This window comes from Orcinus orca, unplaced genomic scaffold (assembly GCF_937001465.1).
Source record: "Orcinus orca unplaced genomic scaffold, mOrcOrc1.1 scaffold_23, whole genome shotgun sequence".
Lineage (NCBI taxonomy): Eukaryota > Metazoa > Chordata > Mammalia > Artiodactyla > Delphinidae > Orcinus > Orcinus orca.
Genome location: NW_026043884.1, coordinates 1,612,817 through 1,634,353, shown reverse-complemented (window position 1 = coordinate 1,634,353; position 21,537 = coordinate 1,612,817). Strand labels below are relative to the sequence as shown.

Genomic DNA, 21,537 nt, shown 5'->3' with positions numbered 1-21,537 from the left:
TCCAGACACCTCCAGCTAGTCTCTCATTGATTCTCCCTATTACTGTTCATCTTTCGCAGAAATTGCAAACTGGGCCTAACAGGAGGTTAAAGGCACTGACTCTCCAAGTCGGGAGAGTATTAGTAAAGCATCTGGAATGTTGCACCCAAGTACCAGGGGACGAGAACTGAGACATATTTCAACACGTCTCCCGATCACACGGTTGATCATACTCTGGGTTCCACATGCATGTTTTAGCTGAAGGAAGAATCCATTAAACCTGGAGAGTTGAGACCCGTGGAATGGGTACCATGCAATATGACTTCAAAGGTTCTTCATTTGCTCACCGAACTTCGCCAGTCCTATCACTGCTGCGTTTATGCCTCTGTACACACGCTTGATTCTCTATCGGAGACATAGCAATCCATATGTTTTAAGATACTTACTAGTCAGGTACATTCTTAAGCGTTTATTATGGGATGTTGAGCCCATTTCGTTGAGCAAGGAGTAGCTCTTGTCTATTCAATATTTGGCTTAAGGAACTTTATCTGTGCTCATTTCAATCTCTGGTTTTATACAGCACCCCAACTCACCTTTCCCCTGAAGCAAGCATAAGTTGGTTTTCTAAATTTGAGACCCTGTTCTGTTTTGTAATTCAGTTCCTGTGTAGCCAAGTTTACATTCCATGTATTAGTGATATCTTATGATGTTTCTTTTTCTGTGTGACATATTTCAGTTAGAATCATCATACCTGAATCCACTCATTATGCTGCTACGGGCCTGATGACATAGATTTCATTGCTGAGTGATATTGCATTGTACTTAAGTAACACAACTTCTTTATCCATTTTTTGCTTTCTGCGATATTGAACTTGTACCATAAACGAGGTTCTTGTAAACAGAGCCGTCCCAAACTTTGGGGTGGCTGTGTCTTTTTGATTTTAATTTCCCTAAGCTATAGGACCATAAGTTGAAGTGCCCTAGGCTCTGTTGCTTTGTTTTTTAGATGTTTCAGGAAACACCATACACATCTCCCAAGTGGCTGTTGTCAATTTACATCCCACCCATCAGCATAACAAGGCTCCCAGTTCTCCATGGCCTGTCCTGCCTTTCTGGATTTTACACTTTTTTCAGACGGCCCTTTTGACTGGGGGGGAAGTGAGACTTCATTGTAGTGCAGATTTCCTTTGCAAGCTTGCTTGGTTGGCCAAAAAGGGCATATGCGTTTTTTCCCTGAATATATTCAAAAAAAACGCATATGCCCTTTTCGGCCAAGTGCATCATTGTCGACGTTCTGCCTCTTTTCCTATGCTTTAAATGCAATTCCAGTCTACCTCCTGAAATCGGTTTCCTGCAATTCTGCCCCGCTTTCAAGTCCTCTTGGCAGCCTTACTTCAGTATATTTTTGGACGATAGCTGTCATTTATAACTCTGCAGTTTTGTGAATTACAGTGCCCCTGAGCTCCTTTCTTCAACTCGCTTTCTTGTTAGCTGACCGCAACACCGCAGGATTGCTTCAGTCCCTAATCTGGTTTCGGCACTGCACGCTGAGCCTTTGGTTAATTCCTCTTCCTGGTGGGAAATGAGAGTTAAAATTGCCCGTCCAGACACCTCCAGCTAGTCTCTCATTGGTCCTCCCTATCCCTGTTCATCTTCTGCAGAAATTGCAAACTGGGCCAAACAGGAGGTTAAAGGCACTGACTCTCCAAGTCGGGAGAGTGTTAGTAAAGCGTCTGGAATGTTGCACCCGAGTACCAGGGGACGAAAACTGAGACATATTTGAACACGTCTCCCGATCACACGGTTGATCATCCTCTGGGTTCCACATGCATGTTTCAGCTGAAGGAAGAATCCCTTAAACCTGGAGAGTTGAGACCCGTGGCATGGGTACCATGCAATATGACTTCAAAGGGTCTTCATTTGCTCACCGTACCTCTCCAATCCTATCACTGCTGCGTTTATGCCCCTGTACACACGGTTGATTGTCTTTCAGAGACATAGCAATCCATAGGTTTTAAGATACTTACTAGTCAGGTACATTCATTGGCGTTTAATATGGGGTGTTGAGTCCATTTCGTTGAGCAAGGAGTAGCTCTTGTCTATTCCATATTTGGCTTAACGAACTTTATCTGTGCTCATTTCAATCTCTGGTTTTATGCAGCACCCCAACTCACCTTTCGCCTTAAGAAAGCATAAGTTGGTTTTCTAAATTTGAGACCCTGTTCTGTTTTGTAATCCAGTTCCTGTGTAGCCAAGTTTACATTCCGTGTATTAGTGATATCTTATGATGTTTCTTTTTCTGTGTGACTTATTTCAGTTAGAATCATCATACCTGAATCCACTCATTATGCTGCTACGGGCCTGATGACATAGATTTCATTGCTGAGTGATATTGCATTGTACGTAAGTACCACAACTTCTTTATCCATTTTTCGCTTTCTGTGAAATTGAACTTGTACCGTAAACGAGGTTCTTGTAAACAGAGCTGTCCCAAACATTGGGTTGGCTGTGTCTTTTGATTTTAATTTCCCTAAGCTATAGGACCATAAGTGGAAGTGCCCTAGGCTCTGTTGCTTTTTTTTAGATGTTCCAGGAAACACCATACACTTCTCCTGAGTGGCTGTTGGCAATTTACATCCCGCCCAACAGCATAACAAGGCTCCCAGTTCTCCATGGCCTGTCCTGCCTTTCTGGATTTTACACTTTTTTCCGATGGCCCTTTTGACTGGGGGGAAGTGAGACTTCATTGTAGTGCTGATTTCCTTTGCAAGCTTGCTTTGTTGGCCTAAAAGGGCGTATGCTTTTTTTCCTGAATATATTCAGGAAAAAAAGCATACGCCCTTTTTGGCAAGTGCATCATTGTCGACGTTCTGCCTCTTTTCCTATGCTTTAAATGCAAATCATGTCTACCACCTGAAATCGGTTTCCTGCAATTCTGCCCCGCTTTCAAGTCTTCTTGGAAGCTTTACTTCAGTATATTTTTGGACGATAGCTGTCATTTATAACTCTGCAGGTTTGTGAATTACAGTGCCCCTGAGCTCCTTTCTTCAACTCGCTTTCTTGTGAGCTGGCCGCAACACCGCAGGATTGCTTCAGGCCCTAATCTGGTTCCGGCACGGCACGCTGAGCCTTTGCTTAATTCCTCTTCCTGGTGGGAAATGAGAGTTAATTTCGCCCGTCCAGACACCTCCAGCTAGTCTCTCATTGGTCCTCCCTATTCCTGTTCATCTTCCGCAGAAATTGCAAACTGGGCCATACAGGAGGTTAAAGGCACTGACTCTCCAAGTCGGGAGAGTGTTAATAAAGCGTCTGGAATGTTGCACCCGAGTACCAGGGGACGAGAACTGAGACATATTTGAAAAAGTCTCCCACTCACACGGTTGATCATACTCTGGGATCCACATGCATGTTTTAGCTGAAGGAAGAATCCCTTAAACCTGGAGAGTTGAGACCCGTGGAATGGGTACCATGCAATGTGACTTCAAAGGGTCTTCATTTGCTCACCAAACCTCTCCAATCCTATCACTGCTGTGTTTATGCCCCTGTACACACGCTTGATTCTCTTTCGGAGACATAGCAATCCATAGGTTTTAAGATACTTACTAGTCAGGTACATTCTTAGGCGTTTAATATGGGGTGTTGAGTCCATTTCGTTGAGCAAGGAGTAGCTCTTGTCTTTTACATAATTGGCTTAAGGAACTTTATCTGTGCTCATTTCAATCTCTGGTTTTATGCAGCACCCCAACTCATCTTTCCCCTTAAGCAAGCATAAGTTGGTTTTCTAAATTTGAGACCCTGTTCTGTTTTGTAATTCAGTGCCTGTGTAGCCAAGTTTACATTCCGTGTATTAGTGATATCTTATGACGTTTCTTTTTCTGTGTGACTTATTTCAGTTAGAATCATCATACCTGAACCCACTCATTTTCTGCTACAGGCCTGTTGACAAAGATTTCATTGCTGAGTGATATTGCATTGTACGTAAGTACCACAACTTCTTTATCCATTTTTCATTTTCTGCTATATTGAACTTGTACCATAAACGAGGTTCTTGTAAACAGAGCCGTCCCAAAATTTGGGGTGGCTGTGTCTTTTTGATTTTAATTTCCCTAAGCTATAGGACCATAAGTGGAAGTGCCCTAGGCTCTGTTGCTTTGTTTTTTAGATGTTTCCGGAAACACCATACACTTCTCCCCAGTGGCTTTTGGCAATTTACATCCCGCCCATCAGCATAACAAGGCTCCCAGTTCTCCATAGCCTGTCCTGCCTTTCTGGATTTTACACTTTTTTCAGATGGCCCTTTTGACCGGGGGGAAGTGAGACTTCATTGTAGTGCAGATTTCCTTTGCAAGCTTGCTTTGTTGGCCAAAAACGGCGTATATGTTTTTTCCTGAATATATTCAGGAAAAAACGCATATGCCCTTTTTGGCCAAGTGCATCATTGTGGACGTTCTGCCTCTTTTCCTATGCTTTAAATGCAATTCCAGTGTACCTCCTGAAATTGGTTTCCTGCAATTCTGCCCCACTTTCAAGTCCTCTTGGCAGCCTTACTTCAGTATATTTTTGGATGATAGAGCTGTCATTTATAACTCTGCAGGTGTGTGAATTACAGTGCCCCTGAGCTCCTTTCTTCAACTCGCTTTCTTGTGAGCTGGCCACAACACCGCAGTTTTGCTTCAGGCACTAATCTGGTTTCGGCACGGCACGCTGAGCCGTTGGTTAATTCCTCTTCTTGGTGGGAAATGAGAGTTAAATTTGCCCGTCCAGACACCTCCAGCTAGTCTCTCATTGGTTCTCCCTATTCCTGTTCATCTTCCGCAGAAATTGCAAACTGGGCCAAACAGGAGGTTAAAGGCACTGACTCTCCAAGTCGGGAGAGTGTTAATAAAGCGTCTGGAATGTTGCACCCGAGTACCAGGGCATGAAAACTGAGACATATTTGAACACATCTCCCGATCACAGGGTTGATCATACTCTGGGTTCCACATGCATGTTTTAGCTGAAGGAAGAATCCCTTAAACCTGGAGAGTTGAGACCCGTGGAATGGGTACCATGCAATATGACTTCAAAGGGTCTTCATTTGCTCACCGAACCTCTCCAACCCTATCACAGCTGCGTTTTTGCCCCTGTACACACGCTTGATTCTCTTTCGGAGACATAGCAATCCATAGGTTTTAAGATACTTACTAGTCAGGTACATTCTTAGGCGTTTAATATGGGGTGTTGAGTCCATTTCGTTGAGCAAGGAGTAGCTCTTGTCTGTTACATATTTGGCTTAAGGAACTTTATCAGTGCTCATTTCAGTCTCTGGTTTTATGCAGCACCCCAACTCATCTTTCCCCTTAAGCAAGCATAAGTTGGTTTTCTAAATTTGAGACCCTGTTCTGTTTTGTAATCCACTTCCTGTGTATCCAAGTTTACATTCCGTGTATTAGTGATATCTTATGATGTTTCTTTTTCTGTGTGACTTATTTCAGTTAGAATCATCATACCTGAATCCACTCATTATGCTGCTACGGGCCTGATGACATAGATTTCATTGCTGAGTGATATTGCATTGTACGTAAGTACCACAACTTCTTTATCCATTTTTCACTTTCTGCGAAATTGAACTTGTACCGTAAAGGAGGTTCTTGTAAACAGAGCCGTCCCAAACTTTGGGGTGGCTGTGTCTTTTTGATTTTAATTTCCCTAAGCTATAGGACCATAAGTGGAAGTGCCCTAGGCTCTGTTGCTTTGTTTTTTATATGTTTCAGGAAACACCATACACTTCTCCCTAGTGGCTGTCGGCAATTTACATCCCGTCCATCAGCATAACAAGGCTCCCAGTTCTCCATGGCCTGTCCTGCCTTTCTGGATTTTACACTTTTTTCAGATGGCCCTTTTGACCGGGGGGAAGTGAGACTTCATTATAGTGCAGATTTCCTTTGCAAGCTTGCTTGATTGGCTCAAAAGGGCGTATGCGTTTTTTCCTGAATATATTCAAGAAAAAACGCATACGCCCTTTTTGGCCAAGTGCATCATTGTGGACGTTCTGCCTCTTTTCCTATGCTTTAAATGCAATTCCAGTCTACTTCCTGAAATCGGTTTCCTGCAATTCTGCCCCGCTTTCAAGTCCTCTTGGCAGCCTTACTTCAGTATATTTTTGGACGATAGCTGTCATTTATAACTCTGCAGGTTTGTGAATTACAGTGCCCCTGAGCTCCTTTCTTCAACTCGCTTTCTTGTGAGCTGGCCGCAACACCGCAGGATTGCTTCAGGCCCTAATCATGGTCTGGCACGGCACGCTGAGCCTTTGGTTAATTCCTCTTCCTGGTGGGAAATGAGAGTTAAATTTGCCCGTCCAGACACCTCCAGCTAGTCTCACATTGGTTCTCCCTATTCCTGTTCATCTTCCGCAGAAATTGCAAACTGGGCCAAACAGGAGGTTAAAGGCACTGACTCTCCAAGTCGGGAGAGTGTTAGTAAAGCGTCTGGAATGTTGCACCCGAGTACCAGGGGACGAAAACTGAGACATATTTGAACACCTCTCCCGATCACACGGTTGATCATACTCCGGGTTCCACATGCATGATTTAGCTGAAGGAAGAATCCCTTAAACCTGGAGAGTTGAGACCCGTGGAATGGGTACCATGCAATATGACTTCAAAAAGTCTTCATTTGCTCACCGAACCTCTCCAATCCTATCACTGCTGCGTTTATGCCCCTGTACACACGCTTGATTCTCTTTCGGAGACATAGCGATCCATAGGTTTTAAGATTCTTACTAGTCAGGTACATTCTTAGGCGTTTAATATGGGGTGTTGAGTCCATTTCATTGAGCAAGGAGTAGCTCTTGTCTGTTCCATATTTGGCTTAACGAACTTTATCTGTGCTCATTTCAATCTCTGGTTTTATGCAGCACCCCAACTCACCTTTCGCCTTAAGAAAGCATAAGTTGGTTTTCTAAATTTGAGACCCTGTTCTGTTTTGTAATCCAGTTCCTGTGTAGCCAAGTTTACATTCCGTGTATTAGTGATATCTTATGATGTTTCTTTTTCTGTGTGACTTATTTCAGTTAGAATCATCATACCTGAATCCACTCATTATGCTGCTACGGGCCTGATGACATAGATTTCATTGCTGAGTGATATTGCATTGTACGTAAGTACCACAACTTCTTTATCCATTTTTCGCTTTCTGTGAAATTGAACTTGTACCGTAAACGAGGTTCTTGTAAACAGAGCTGTCCCAAACATTGGGTTGGCTGTGTCTTTTGATTTTAATTTCCCTAAGCTATAGGACCATAAGTGGAAGTGCCCTAGGCTCTGTTGCTTTTTTTTAGATGTTCCAGGAAACACCATACACTTCTCCTGAGTGGCTGTTGGCAATTTACATCCCGCCCAACAGCATAACAAGGCTCCCAGTTCTCCATGGCCTGTCCTGCCTTTCTGGATTTTACACTTTTTTCAGATGGCCCTTTTGACTGGGGGGAAGTGAGACTTCATTGTAGTGCAGATTTCCTTTGCAAGCTTGCTTGGTTGGCCAAAAAGTGTGTATGTGTTTTGTCCTGAATATATTCAGGAAAAAACGCATACGCCCTTTTTGGCCAAGTGCATCATTGTGGACGTTCTGCCTCTTTTCCTATGCTTCAAATGCAATTCCACTCTACCTCCTGAAATCGGTTTCCTGCAATTCTGCCCCGCTTTCAAGTCCTCTTGGCAGCCTTACTTCAGTATATTTTTGGACGATAGCTGTCATTTATAACTCTGCAGGTTTGTGAATTACAGTGTCCCTGACCTCCTTTCTTCAACTCGCTTTCTTGTTAGCTGGCCGCAACACCGCAGGATTGCTTCAGGCCCTAATCTGGTTCCGGCACGGCACGCTGAGCCTTTTGTTAATTTCTCTTCCTGGTGGGAAATGAGAGTTAAATTCGCCCGTCCAGACACCTCCAGCTAGTCTCTCATTGGTTCTCCCTATTCCTGTTCATCTTCCGCAGAAATTGCAAACTGGGCCATACAGGAGGTTAAAGGCACTGACTCTCCAAGTCGGGAGAGTGTTAATAAATCGTCTGGAATGTTGCACCTGAGTACCAGGGTACGAGAACTGAGACATATTTGAAAACGTCTCCCACTCACACGGTTGATCATACTCTGGGATCCACATGCATGTTTTAGCTGAAGGAAGAATCCCTTAAACCTGGAGAGTTGAGACCCGTGGAATGGGTACCATGCAATGTGACTTCAAAGGGTCTTAATTTGCTCACCAAACCTCTCCAATCCTATCACTGCTGCGTTTATGCCCCTGTACACACGCTTGATTCTCTTTCGGAGACATAGCAATCCATAGGTTTTAAGATACTTACTAGTCAGGTAAATTCTTAGGCGTTTAATATGGGGTGTTGAGTCCATTTTGTTGAGCAAGGAGTAGCTCTTGTCTATTACATATTTGGCTTAAGGAACTTTATCTGTGCTCATTTCAATCTCTGGTTTTATGCAGCACCCCAACTCACCTTTCCCCTTAAGCAAGCATAAGTTGGTTTTCTATATTTGAGACCCTGTTCTGTTTTGTAATTCAGTGCCTGTGTAGCCAAGTTTACATTCCGTGTATTAGTGATATCTTATGACGTTTCTTTTTCTGTGTGACTTATTTCAGTTAGAATCATCATACCTGAATCCACTCTATGCTTTACAGGCCTGATGACATAGATTTCATTGCTGATTGATATTGCATTGTACATAAGTACCACAACTTTTTTATCCATTTTTCGCTTTCTGTGATATTGAACTTGTACCGTAAATGAGGTTCTTGTAAACAGAGCTGTCCCAAACTTTGGGGTGGCTGTGTCTTTTTGATTTTAATTTCCCTAAGCTATAGGACCATAAGTGGAAGTGCCCTAGGCTCTGTTCCTCAGTTTTTTAGATGTTTCAGGAAACACCATACACTTCTCCTGAGTAGCTGTTGGCAATTTACATCCCGCCCATCAGCATAACAAGGCTCACAGTTCTCCATGGCCTGTCCTGCCTTTCTGGATTTTACACTTTTTTCAGATGGCCCTTTTGACCCGGGGGAAGTGAGACTTCATTGTAGTGCAGATTTCCTTTGCAAGCTTGCTTGGTTGGCCAATAAGGGCATATGCGTTTTTTCCTGAATATATTCAGGAAAAAACGCATACGCCCTTTTTGGCCAAGTGCATCATTGTGGACGTTCTGCCTCTTTTCCTATGCTTTAAATGCAATTCCACTCTACCTCCTGAAATCGGTTTCCTGCAATTCTGCCCCGCTTTCAAGTCCTCTTGGCAGCCTTACTTCAGTATATTTTTGGACAATAGCTCTCATTTATAACTCTGCAGGTTTGTGAATTACAGTGCCCCTGAGCTCCTTTCTTCAACTCGCTTTCTTGTGAGCTGGCCGCAACACCGCAGGATTGCTTCAGGCCCTAATCTGTTTCCGGCACGGTATGCTGATCCTTTGGTTAATTCCTCTTCCTGGTGGGAAATGAGAGTTAAATTTGCCCGTCCAGACACCTCCAGCTAGTCTCTCATTGGTTCTCCCTATTCCTGTTCATCTTCCGCAGAAATTGCAAACTGGGCCAAACAGGAGGTTAAAGGCACTGTCTCTCCAAGTCGGGAGAATGTTAGTAAAGCGTCTGCAATTTTGCACCCGAGTACCAGGGGATGAGAACTGAGACATATTAGAACACATCTCCCGATCACACGGTTGATCACACTCTGTGTTCCACATGCATTTTTTAGCTGAAGGAAGAATCCCTTAAACTTGGAGAGTTGAGACCCGTGGAATGGGTACCATGCAATATGACTTCAAAGGGTCTTCATTTGCTCACTGAACCTCTCCAAACCTATCACTGCTCCGTTTATGCCCCTGTACTCACGCTTGATTGTCTTTCAGAGACATAGCAATCCATAAGTTTTAAGATACTTACTAGTCAGGTACATTCTTAGGCGTTTAATATGGGGTTTTGAGTCCATTTCGTTGAGCAAGGAGTAGCCCTTGTCTATTACATATTTGGCTTAAGGAACTTTATCTGTGCTCATTTCAATCTCTGGTTTTATGCAGCACCCCAACTCACCTTTCCCCTTAAGCAAGCATAAGTTGGTTTTCTAAATTTGAGACCCTGTTCTGTTTTGTAATCCAGTTCCTGTGTAGCCAAGTTTACACACCGTGTATTAGTGTTATCTTATGATGTTTCTTTTTCTGTGTGACTTATTTCAGTTAGAATCATCATACCTGAATCCACTCTATGCTTTACAGGCCTGATGACATAGATTTCATTGCTGATTGATATTGCATTGTACGTAAGTACCACAACTTCTTTATCCAGTTTTCACTTTCTGAGATATTGAACTTGTACCATAAACGAGGTTCTTGTAAACAGAGCTGTCCCAAACTTTGGGGTGGCTGTGTCTTTTTGATTTCAATTTCCCTAAGCTATAGGACCATAAGTGGAACTGCCTTAGGCTCTGTTGCTTTGTTTTTTCGATGTTACAGGAAACACCATACACTTCTCCTGAGTGGCTGTTGGCAATTTACATCCCGCCCATCAGCATAACAAGGCTCCCAGTTCTCCATGGCCTGTCCTGCCTTTCTGGATTTTACACTTTTTTCAGATGGCCCATTTGACTGGGGGGAAATGCGACTTCATTGTAGTGCAGATTTCCTTTGCAAGTTTGATTGGTTGGCGAAAATGTGCGTATGCTTTTTTTCTTGAATATATTCAGGAAAAAACGCATACGCCCTTTTTGCCCAAGTGCATCATTGTGGACGTTCTGCCTCATTTCCTATGCTTTAAATGCAATTCCAGTCTACCTCCTGAAATCGGTTTCCTGCAATTTTGCCCCGCTTTCAAGTCCTCTTGGCAGCCTTACTTCAGTATATTTTTGGACGATAGCTGTCATTTATAACTCTGCAGGTTTGTGAATTACAGTGCCCCTGAGCTCCTTTCTTCAGCTCGCTTTCTCCTGAGGTGGCCGCAACACCGCAGGATTGCTTCAGGCCCTAATCTGGTTCCGGCACGGCATGCTGAGCCTTTGGTTAATTCCTCTTCCTGGTGGGAAATGAGAGTTAAATTTTCCCGTCCGGACACCTCCAGCTAGTCTCTCATTGGTTCTCCCTATTCCTGTTCATCTTCCGCGGAATTTACAAACTGGGCCAAACAGGAGGTTAAAGGCACTGACTCTCCAAGTCGGGAGAGTGTTAGTAAAGCATCTGGAATTTTGCAACCGATTACCAGGGGACGAGAACTGAGACATATTGGAACACGTCGCCCGATCACACGGTTGATCATACTCTGGGTTCCACATGCATGTTTTAGCTGAAGGAAGAATCCCTTAAACCTGGAGAGTTGAAACCCGTGGAATGGGTACCATGCAATATGACTTCAAAGGGTCTTCATTTGCTCACCGAACCTCTCCAATCCTATCACTGCTGTGTTTTTGCCACTGTACGCATGCTTGATTCTGTTTTGGAGACATAGCAATCCATAAGTTTTAAGATACTTACTAGTCAGCTACATTCTTAGGCGTTCAATACGGGGTGTTGAGCCCATTTCGTTGAGCAAGGAGTAGTTCTTGTCTATTACATATTTGGCTTAAGGAACTTTATCTGTGCTCATTTCAATCTCTGGTTTTATGCAGCACCCCAACTCACCTTTCCCCTTAAGCAAGCATAAGTTGGTTTTCTACATTTGAGACCCTGTTCTGTTTTGTAATCGAGTTCCTGTGTAGCCAAGTTTACATTCCGTGTATTAGTGATATCTTATGATGTTTCTTTTTCTGTGTGAATTATTTCAGTTAGAATCATCATACCTGAATCCACTCATTATGCTGCTACGGGCCTGATGACATAGATTTCATTGCTGAGTGATATTGCATTGTACGTAAGTACCACTTCTTGTTTATCCATTTCTCACTTTCTGCGATATTGAACTTGTACCGTAAATGAGGTTCTTGTAAACAGAGCCGTCCCAAACTTTGGGGTGGCTGTGTCTTTTTGATTTTAATTTCCCTAAGCTATAGGACCATAAGTGGAAGTGCCCTAGGCTCTGTTGCTTTGTTTTTTAGATGTTTCAGGAAACACCATACACTTCTCCCGAGTGGTTGTTGGCAGTTCACATCCCGCCCATCAGCATAACAAGGCTCCCAGTTCTCCATGGCCTGTTCTGCCTTTCTGGATTTTACACTTTTTTCAGATGGCCCTTTTGTCCGGGGGGAAGTGAGACTTCATTGTAGTGCAGATTTCCTTTGCAAGCTTGCTTGGTTGGCCAAAAAGGGCGTATGCGTTTTTTCCTGAATATATTCAGGAAAAAACGCATACGCCCTTTTTGGCCAAGTGCATCATTGTGCACGTTCTGCCTCTTTTCCTATGCTTTAAATGCAATTCCAGTCTACCTCCTGAAATCGGTTTCCTGCAATTCTGCCCCGCTTTCAAGTCCTCTTGGCAACCTTACTTCAGTATATTTTTGGACGATAGCTGTCATTTATAACTCTGCAGGTTTGTGAATTACAGTGCCCCTGACCTCCTTTCTTCAAATTGCTTTCTTGTGAGCTGACCGCAACACCGCAGGATTGCTTCAAGCCCTAATCTGATTCCGACATGGCACGCTGAGCCTTTGGTTAATTCCTCTTCCTGGTGGGAAATGAGAGTTAAATTTGACCGTCCAGACACCTCCAGCTAGTCTCTCATTGGTTCTCCCTATTCCTGTTTATCTTCCGCAGAAATTGCAAACTGGGCGAAACAGGAGGTTAAAGGCACTGACTCTCCAAGTCGGGAGAGTGTTAGTAAAGCGTCTGGAATGTTGCACCCGAGTACCAGGGGACGAGAACTGAGACATATTTCAACACGTCTCCCGATCACACGGTTGATCATACTCTGGGTTCCACATGCATGTTTTAGCTGAAGGAAGAATCCCTTAAACCTGGAGAGTTGAGACCCGTGGAATGGGTACCATGCAATATGACTTCAAAGGGTCTTCATTTGCTCACCGAACCTCTCCAATCCTATCACTGCTGGGTTTGTGCCCCTGTACACACGCTTGATTCTCTTTCGGAGACATAGCAATCCATAGCTTTTAAGATACTTACTAGTCAGGTACATTCTTAGGCGTTTAATATGAGGTGTTGAGTCCATTTCGTTGAGCAAGGAGTAGCTCTTGTCTATTACATATTTGGCTTAAGGAACTTTATCTGTGCTCATTTCAATCTCTGGTTTTATGCAGCACCTCAACTCAACATTCCCCTTAAGCAAGCATAAGTTGGTTTTCTATATTTGAGACCCTGTTCTGTTTTGTAATCTAGTTCCTGTATAGCCAAGTTTACATTCCGTGTATTAGTGATATCTTATGATGTTTCTTTTTCTGTGTGACTTATTTCAGTTAGAATCATGATACCTGAATCCACTCATTATGCTGCTACGGGCCTGATGACATAGATTTCATTGCTGAGTGATATTGCATTCTACGTAAGTACCACAACTTCTTTATCCATTTTTCAATTTCTGTGATACTGAACTTGTACCGTAAACGAGGTTCTTGTAAACAGAGCCGTCCCAAACTTTGGGGTGGCTGTGTCTTTTTGATTTTAATTTCCGGAAGCTATAGGACTATAAGTGGAAGTGCCCTAGGCTCTGTTGCTTTGTTTATTAGAGGTTTCAGGAAACACCATACACTTCTCCCCAGTGGCTGTTGGCAATTTACATCCCGCCCAACAGCATAACAGGGCTCCCAGTTCTCCATGGCCTGTCCTGCCTTTCTGGTTTTTACACATTTTTCAGATGGCCCTTTTGACCCGGGGGAAGTGAGACTTCATTGTAGTGCAGATTTCCTTTGCAAGCTTGCTTGGTTGGCCAAAAAGGGCGTATGCGTTTTTTCCTGAATATATTCAGGAAAAAAAGCATACGCCCTTTTTGGCCAAGTCATCATTGTGCACGTTCTGCCTCTTTTCCTATGCTTTAAATGCAATTCCAGTCTACCTCCTGAAATCGGTTTCCTGCAATTCTGCCCCGCTTTCAAGTCCTCTTGGCAGCCTTACTTCAGTATATTTTTGGACGATAGCTGTCATTTATAACTCTGCAGGTGTGTGAATTACAGTGCCCCTGAGCTCCTTTCTTCAACTCGCTTTCTTGTGAGCTGGCCGCAACACCGCAGGATTGCTTCAGGCCCTAATCTGGTCCGGCATTGCATGCTGAGCCTTTGGTTAATTCCTCTTCCTGGTGGGAAATGAGAGTTAAATTTGCCCGTCCAGACACCTCCATCTAGTGTCTCATTGGTTCTCCCTATTCGTGTTCATCTTCCGCAGAAATTGCAAACTGGGCCAAACAGGAGGTTAAAGCCACTGACTCTCCAAGTCGGGAGAGTGTTAGTAAAGCGTCTGGAATGTTGCACCCGAGTACCAGGAACGAAAACTGAGACATATTTGAACACGTCTCCCGATCACACGGTTGATCATACTCTGGGTTCCACATGCATGTTTTAGCTGAAGGAAGAATCCCTTAAACCTGGAGAGTTGAGACCCGTGGAATAGGTACCATGCAATATGACTTCAAAGGGTCTTCATTTGCTCACCGAACTTCTCCAATACTATCACTGCTGCGTTTATGCCCCTGTACACATGCTTGATTCTCTTTCGGAGACATAGGAATCCATAGGTTTTAAGATACTTACTAGTCAGGTACATTCTTAGGCGTTTAATATGGGGTGTTGAGTCCATTTCGTTTAGCAACGAGTAGCTCTTCTCTGTTACATATTTGGCTTAAGGGACTTTATCTGTGCTCATTTCAATCTCTGGTTTTATGCAGCACCCCAACTCACCTTTCCCCTTAAGCAAGCATAAGTTGGTTTTCGAAATTTGAGACCCTGTTCTGTTTTGTAATTCAGTTCCTGTGTAGCTAAGTTTACATTCCGTGTGTTAGTGATATCTTACGATGTTTCTTTTTCTGTGTGACTTATTTCAGTTAGAATCATCATACCTGAATCCACTCATTATGCTGCTATGGGCTTGATGACATAGATTTCATTGCTGAGTGATATTGCATTGTATGTAAGTACCACAACTTCTTTATCCATTTTTCACTTTCTGCGTTATTGAACTAGTTCCGTAAACGAGTTTCTTTTAAACGGAGCCATCCCAAATTTAGGGGTGGCTGTGTCTTTTTGATTTTAATTTCCCTAAGCTATAGGGCCATAAGTGGATGTGCCCTAGGCTCTGTTGCTTTGTTTTTTAGATGTTTCAGGAAACACCATACACTTCTCCCCAGTGGCTGTTGGCAATTTACATCCCGCCCATCAGCATAACAAGGCTCCCAGTTCTCCATGGCCTGTCCTGCCTTTCTGGATTTTACACTTTTTCCAGATGGCCCTTTTGACCGGGGGGAAGTGAGACTTCATTGTAGTGCAGATTTCTTTTTCAAGCTTGCTTGGTTGGCCAAAAAGGGCGTATGCGTTTTTTCCTGAATATATTCAGGAAAAAACGCATACGCCCTTTTTGGCCAAGTGCATCATTGTTGACGTTCTGTCGCTTTTCCTATGCTTTAAATGTAATTCCAGTCTACCTCCTGAAATAGGTTTCCTGCAATTCTGCCCAGCTTTCAAGTCCTCTTGGCAGCCTTACTTCAGTATATTTTTGGACGATAGCTGTCATTTATAACTCTGCAGGTTTGTGAATTACAGTGCCCCTGAGCTCCTTTCTTCAACTCGCTTTCTTGTGAGCTGGCCGCAACACCGCAGGATTGCTTCAGGCCCTAATCTGGTTCCGGTACGGCACACTGAGCCTTTGGTTAATTCCTCTTCCTGGTGGGAAATGAGAGTTCAATTGGCCCGTCCAGACACCTCCAGCTAGTCTCTCATTGGTCTTCCCTATTCCTGTTCATCTTCCGCAGAAATTGCAAACTGGGCCAAACAGGAGGTTAAAGGCACTGACTCTCCAAGTCGGGAGAGTGTTAGTAAAGCATCTGGAATGTTGCACCCGAGTACCAGGGGACGAGAACTGAGACATATTGGAACACGTCTCCCGATCACATGGTTGATCATACTCTGGGTTCCACATGCATGATTTAGCTGAAGGAAGAATCCCTTAAACCTGGAGAGTTGAGACCCGTGGAATGGGTACCATGCAATATGATTTCAAAGGGTCTTCATTTGCTCACCGAACCTCTCCAATCCTATCACTGCTGCGTTTATGCCCCTGTACACACGCTTGATTCTCTTTCGGAGACATAGCAATCCATAGCTTTTAATATACTTACTAGTCAGGTACATTCTTAGGCGTTTAATATGGGGTGTTGAGTCCATTTCGTTGAGCAAGGAGTAGCTCTTGTCTATTCCATATTTGGCTTAAGGAAATTTATCTGTGCTCATTTCAATCTCTGGTTTTATGCAGCACCCCAACTCACCTTTCCCCTTAAGCAAGCATAAGTTGGTTTTCTAAATTTGAAACCCTGTTCTGTTTTGAAATTCAGTTCCTTTGTAGCCAAGTTTACATTCCGTGTATTCGTGATATCTTATGATGTTTCTTTTTCTGTGTGACTTATTTCAGTTAGAATCATCATACCTGAGCCCACTCATTATGCTGCTATGGGCCTGATGACATAGATTTCATTGCTGAGTGATATTGCATTGTACGTAAGTACCACAACTTCTTTATCCATTTTTCACTTTCTGTGATATTGAACTTGTCCCGTAAACGAGTTTCTTGTAAACAGCCGTCCCAAACTTTGGGGTGGCTGTGTCTTTTTGATGTTAATTTCCCTAAGCTATAGGGCCATAAGTGGAAGTGCCCTAGGCTTTGTTGCTTTGTTTTTTAGATGTTTCAGGAAACACCATACACTTCTCCCATTTGGCTGTTGGCAATATACATCCCGCCCATCAGCATAACAAGGCTCCCAGTTCTCCATGGCCTGTCCTGCCTTTCTGGATTTTACAATTTTTTCAGTTGGCCCTTTTGACCGGGGGGAAGTGAGACTTCATTGTAGTGCAGATTTCCTTTGCAAGCTTGCTTGGTTGGCCAAAAAGGGCGTATGCGTTTTTTCCTGAATATATTCAGGAAAAAACGCATACGCCCTTTTTGGCCAAGTGCATCATTGTCGACGTTTTGCCTCTTTTCCTATGCTTTAAATGCAATTCCAGTGTACCTCCTGAAATTGGTTTCCTGCAGTTCTGCCCCGCTTTCAAGTCCTCTTGGCAGCCTTACTTCAGTATATTTTTGGATGATAGCTGTCATTTATAACTCTGCAGGTTTGTGAATTACAGTGCCCCTGAGCTCCTTTCTTCAACTCGCTTTCTTGTGAGCTGGACGCAACACCGCAGGATTGCTTCAGGCCCTATACTGGTTCCGGCACGGCATGCTGAGCCTTTGGTTAATTCCTCTTCCTGGTGGGAAATGAGAGTTAAATTTGCCCGTCCAGACACCTCCAGCTAGTCTCTCATTGGTTCTCCCTATTCCTGTTCATCTACCGCAGAAATTGCAAACTGGGCCAAACAGGATGTTAAAGACACTGACTGTCCAAGTCGGGAGAGTATTAGTAAAGCACCTGGAATGTTGTACCTGAGTACCAGGGGATGAGAACTGAGACATATTGGAACACGTCTCCCAATCACACAGTTGATCATACTATGTGTTCCACATGCATGTTTTAGCTGAAGGCAGAAACCTTTAAACCAGGAGACGTGATACCCGTGGAATGGGTACCATTAAATATGACTTCAAAGGGTCTTCATTTGCTCACCGAACCTCTCCAATCCTATCACTGCTGCGTTTATGCCCCTGTACTCACGCTTGATTCTCTTTCAGAGACATAGCAATCCATAGGTTTTAAGATACTTACTAGTCAGCTACATTCTTAGGAGTTTAATATGGGGTGTTGAGTCCATTTCATTGAGCAAGGGGTAGCTCTTGTCTATTCCAAATTTGGCTTAAGGAACTTTATCTGTGCTCATTTCAATCTCTGGTTTTATGCAGCACCCCAACTCACCTTTCCCCTTAAGCAAGCATATGTTGGTTTTCTAAATTTGAGACCCTCTGCTGTTTTATAATCCAGTTCCTGTGTAGCCAAGTTTACATTCCGTGTATTAGTGATATCTTATGATGTTTCTTTTTCTTTGTGACTTATTTCAGTTAGATTCATCATACCTGAATCCACTCATTATGCTGCTACGGGCCTGATGACATAGATTTCATTGCTGAGTGATATTGCATTGTCCGTAAGTACCACAACTTCTTTATCCATTTTTCACTTTCTGTGATATTGAACTTGTACCATAAACGAGGTTCTTGTAAACAGAGCCATCCCAAAATTTGGGGTGGCTGTGTCTTTTTGATTTTAATTTCCCTAAGCTATAGGACCATAAGTGGAAGTGCCCCAGGCTCTGTTGCTTTGTTTCTTAGATGTTTCAGGAAACACGATACACTTCTCCCGAGTGGCTGTTGGCAATTTACATCCTGCCCATCAGCATAACAAGGCTCCCAGTTCTCCAACGCCTGTCCTGCCTTTCTGGATTTTACACTTTTTTCAGATGGCCGTTTTGACCCCGGGGAAGTGAGACTTCATTGTAGTGCAGATTTCCTTTGCAAGCTTGCTTGGTTGGCCAAAAAGGGCGTATGCGTTTTTTCCTGAATATATTCAGGAAAAAACACATACGCCCTTTCTGGCCAAGTGCATCATTGTCCACGTTCTGCATCTTTTCCTATGCTTTAAATGGAATTCCAGTCTACCTCCTGAAATCGGTTTCCTGCAATTCTGCCCCGCTTTCAAGTCCTCTTGGCAGCCTTACTTCAGTAGATTTTTGGACGATAGCTGTCATTTATAACTCTGCAGGTTTGTGAATTACAGTGCCCCTGAGCTCCTTTCTTCAACTCGCTTTCTTGTGAGCTGGCCGCAACACCGCAGGATTGTTTCAGGCCCTAATCTGGTTCCGGCACGGCATGCTGAGCCTTTGGTTAATTCCTCTTCCTGGTGGGAAATGAGAGTTAAATTTGCCCATCCAGACACCTCCAGCTAGTCTCTCATTGGTTTTCCCTATTCCTCTTCATCTTCCGCAGAAATTGCAAACTGGGCCAAAGAGGAGGTTAAAGGCACAGACTCTCCAAGTCAGGAGAGTTTTAGTAAAGCATCTGGAATGTTGCACCCAAGTACCAGGGGACGACAACTGAGACATATTTGAACACGTCTCCCGATCACACGGTTGATCATACTCTGGGTTCCACATGCATGTTTTAGCTGAAGGAAAAATCCCTTAAACCTGGAGAGTTGAGACCCGTGGAATGGGTTCCATGCAATATGACTTCAAAGGGTCTTCATTTGCTCACCGAACCTCTCCAATCCTATCACTGCTGCGTTTATGCCCCTGTACAAACGCTTGATTCTGTTTTGGAGACATAGCAATCCATAGGTTTTAAGATACTTACTAGTCAATTATATTATTAGGCGTTTAATATTGGGAGATGAGTCTATTTTGTTGAGCAAGGAGTAGCTCTTGTATATTACATATTTGGCTTAAGGAACTTTATCTGTGCTCATTTCAATCTCTGGTTTTATGCAGCACCCCAACTCACCTTTCCATTTAAGCAAGCATAAGTTGGTTTTTTGAATTTGAGACCCTGTTCTGTTTTGTAATTCAGTTCCTTTGTAGCCAAGTTTACATTCCGTTTATTAGTGATATCTTATGATGTTTCTTTTTCTGTGTGACTTATTTCAGTTAGAATCATCATACCTGAATCCACTCATTATGTTGCTACGGGCCTGATGACATAGATTTCATTGCTGAGTGATATTGCATTGTACGTAAGTACCACATCTTCTTTATCCATTTTTCGCTTTCTGCGATATTGAACTTGTACCGTAAACGAGGTTCTTGTAAACAGAGCCATCCCAAACTTTGGGGTGGCTGTGTCTTTTTGATTTTAATTTCCCTAAGCTATAGGACCATAAGTGGAAGGGTCCTAGGCTCTGTTGCTTTGTTTTTTAGATGTTTCTGGAAACACCATACACTTCTCCCCAGTGGCTGTTGGCAATTTACATCCCGCCCTTCAGCATAACAAGGCTCCCAGTTCTCCATGGCCTGTCCTGCCTTTCTGGATTTTACACTTTTTTCACATGGCCCTTTTGACCGGGGAGATGTGAGACTTCTTTGTAGTGCAGATTTCCTTTGTAAGCTTGCTCCGTTGGCCAAAGAGGGCGTATGCGTTTTTTTCCTGAATATATTCAGGAAAAAACGCATACGCCCTTTTTGGCCAAGTGCATCATTTTCAAAGTTCTGCCTCTTTTCCTATGCTTTAAATGCAATTCCAGTCTACCTCCTGAAATCGGTTTCCTGCAATTCTGCCCCGCTTTCAAGTCCTCTTGGCAGCCTTACTTCAGTATATTTTTGGACGATAGCTGTCTTTTATAACTCTGCATGTTTGTGAATTACAGTGTCCCTAAGCTCCTTTCTTCAAGTCGCTTTCTTGTGAGCTGGCCGCAACACCGCAGGATTGCTTCAGGCCCTAAACTTGTTCTGGCACGGCACGCTGAGCCTTTGGTTAACTCCTCTTCCTGGTGGGAAATGAGAGTTAAATTTGCCCGTCCAGACACCTCCAGCTAGTCTCTCATTGGTTCTCCCTATTCCTGTTCATCTTCTGCAGAAATTGCAAACTGGGCCAAACAGGAGGTTAAAGGCACTGACTCTCCAAGTCGGCAGAGTTTTAGTAAAGCGTCTGGAATGTTGCACCCGAGTACCAGGGGACGAGAACTGAGACATATTGGAACACGTCTCCCGATCACACGGTTGATCATACTCTGGGTTCCACATGCATGTTTCAGATCAAGGAAGAATCCCTTAAACCTGGAGACTTGAGACCCGTGGAATGGGTACCATGCAATATGACTTCAAAGGGTCTTCATTTGCTCACCGAACCTCTCCAATCCTATCACTGCTGCGTTTATGCCCCTGTACACACTCTTGATTCTCTTTCGGAGACATAGCGATCCATAGGTTTTAAGATACTTACTAGTCAGGTACATTCGTAGGCGTTTAATATGGGGTGTTGAGTCCATTTCGTTGAGCAAGGAGTAGCTCTTGTCTATTACATATTGGGCTTAAGGAACTTTATCTGTGCTCATTTCAATCTCTGGTTTTATGCAGCACCCCAACTCACCTTTCCCCTTAAGCAAGCATAAGTTGGTTTTCTAAATTTGAGACCCTGTTCTGTTTTGTAATCCAGTTCCTGTGTAGCCAAGTTTACATTCCGTGTATTAGTGATATCTTATGATGTTTCTTTTTTTGTGTGACTTATTTCAGTTAGAATCATCATACCTGAATCCACTCATTATGCTGCTACGGGCCTGATGACATAGATTTCATTGCTGAGTGATATTGCATTGTACATACGTACCACATCTTCTTTATCCATTTCTCTCTTTCTGCGATATTGAACTTGTACCGTAAACGAGGTTCTTGTAAACAGAGCCGTCCCAAACTTTGGGGTGGCTGTGTCTTTTTGATTTTAATTTCCCTAAGCTATTGGACCATAAGTGGAAGTGCCCTAGGCTCTGTTGCTTTGTTTTTTAGATGTTTCAGGAAACACCATACACTTCT

At 43.4% G+C, this 21,537-nt stretch overlaps 1 long non-coding RNA gene across 3 annotated transcripts in view; it reads right to left on the bottom strand.

Moving 5' to 3' along the window:
* Nucleotides 1-21,537, bottom strand: part of LOC125963348 (uncharacterized) — a 510,776-nt gene that overhangs the window by 447,738 nt on the left and 41,501 nt on the right. Inside the window, exon 2 of one of the 3 annotated variants that reach the window (XR_007475177.1) lies at nucleotides 11,309-11,380. The exons of the other annotated variants lie outside the window; for them this stretch is intronic. This is a non-coding gene — a long non-coding RNA (uncharacterized LOC125963348). The remainder of the gene's footprint in view (nucleotides 1-11,308; nucleotides 11,381-21,537) is intronic. 3 annotated transcript variants of the gene reach the window in all.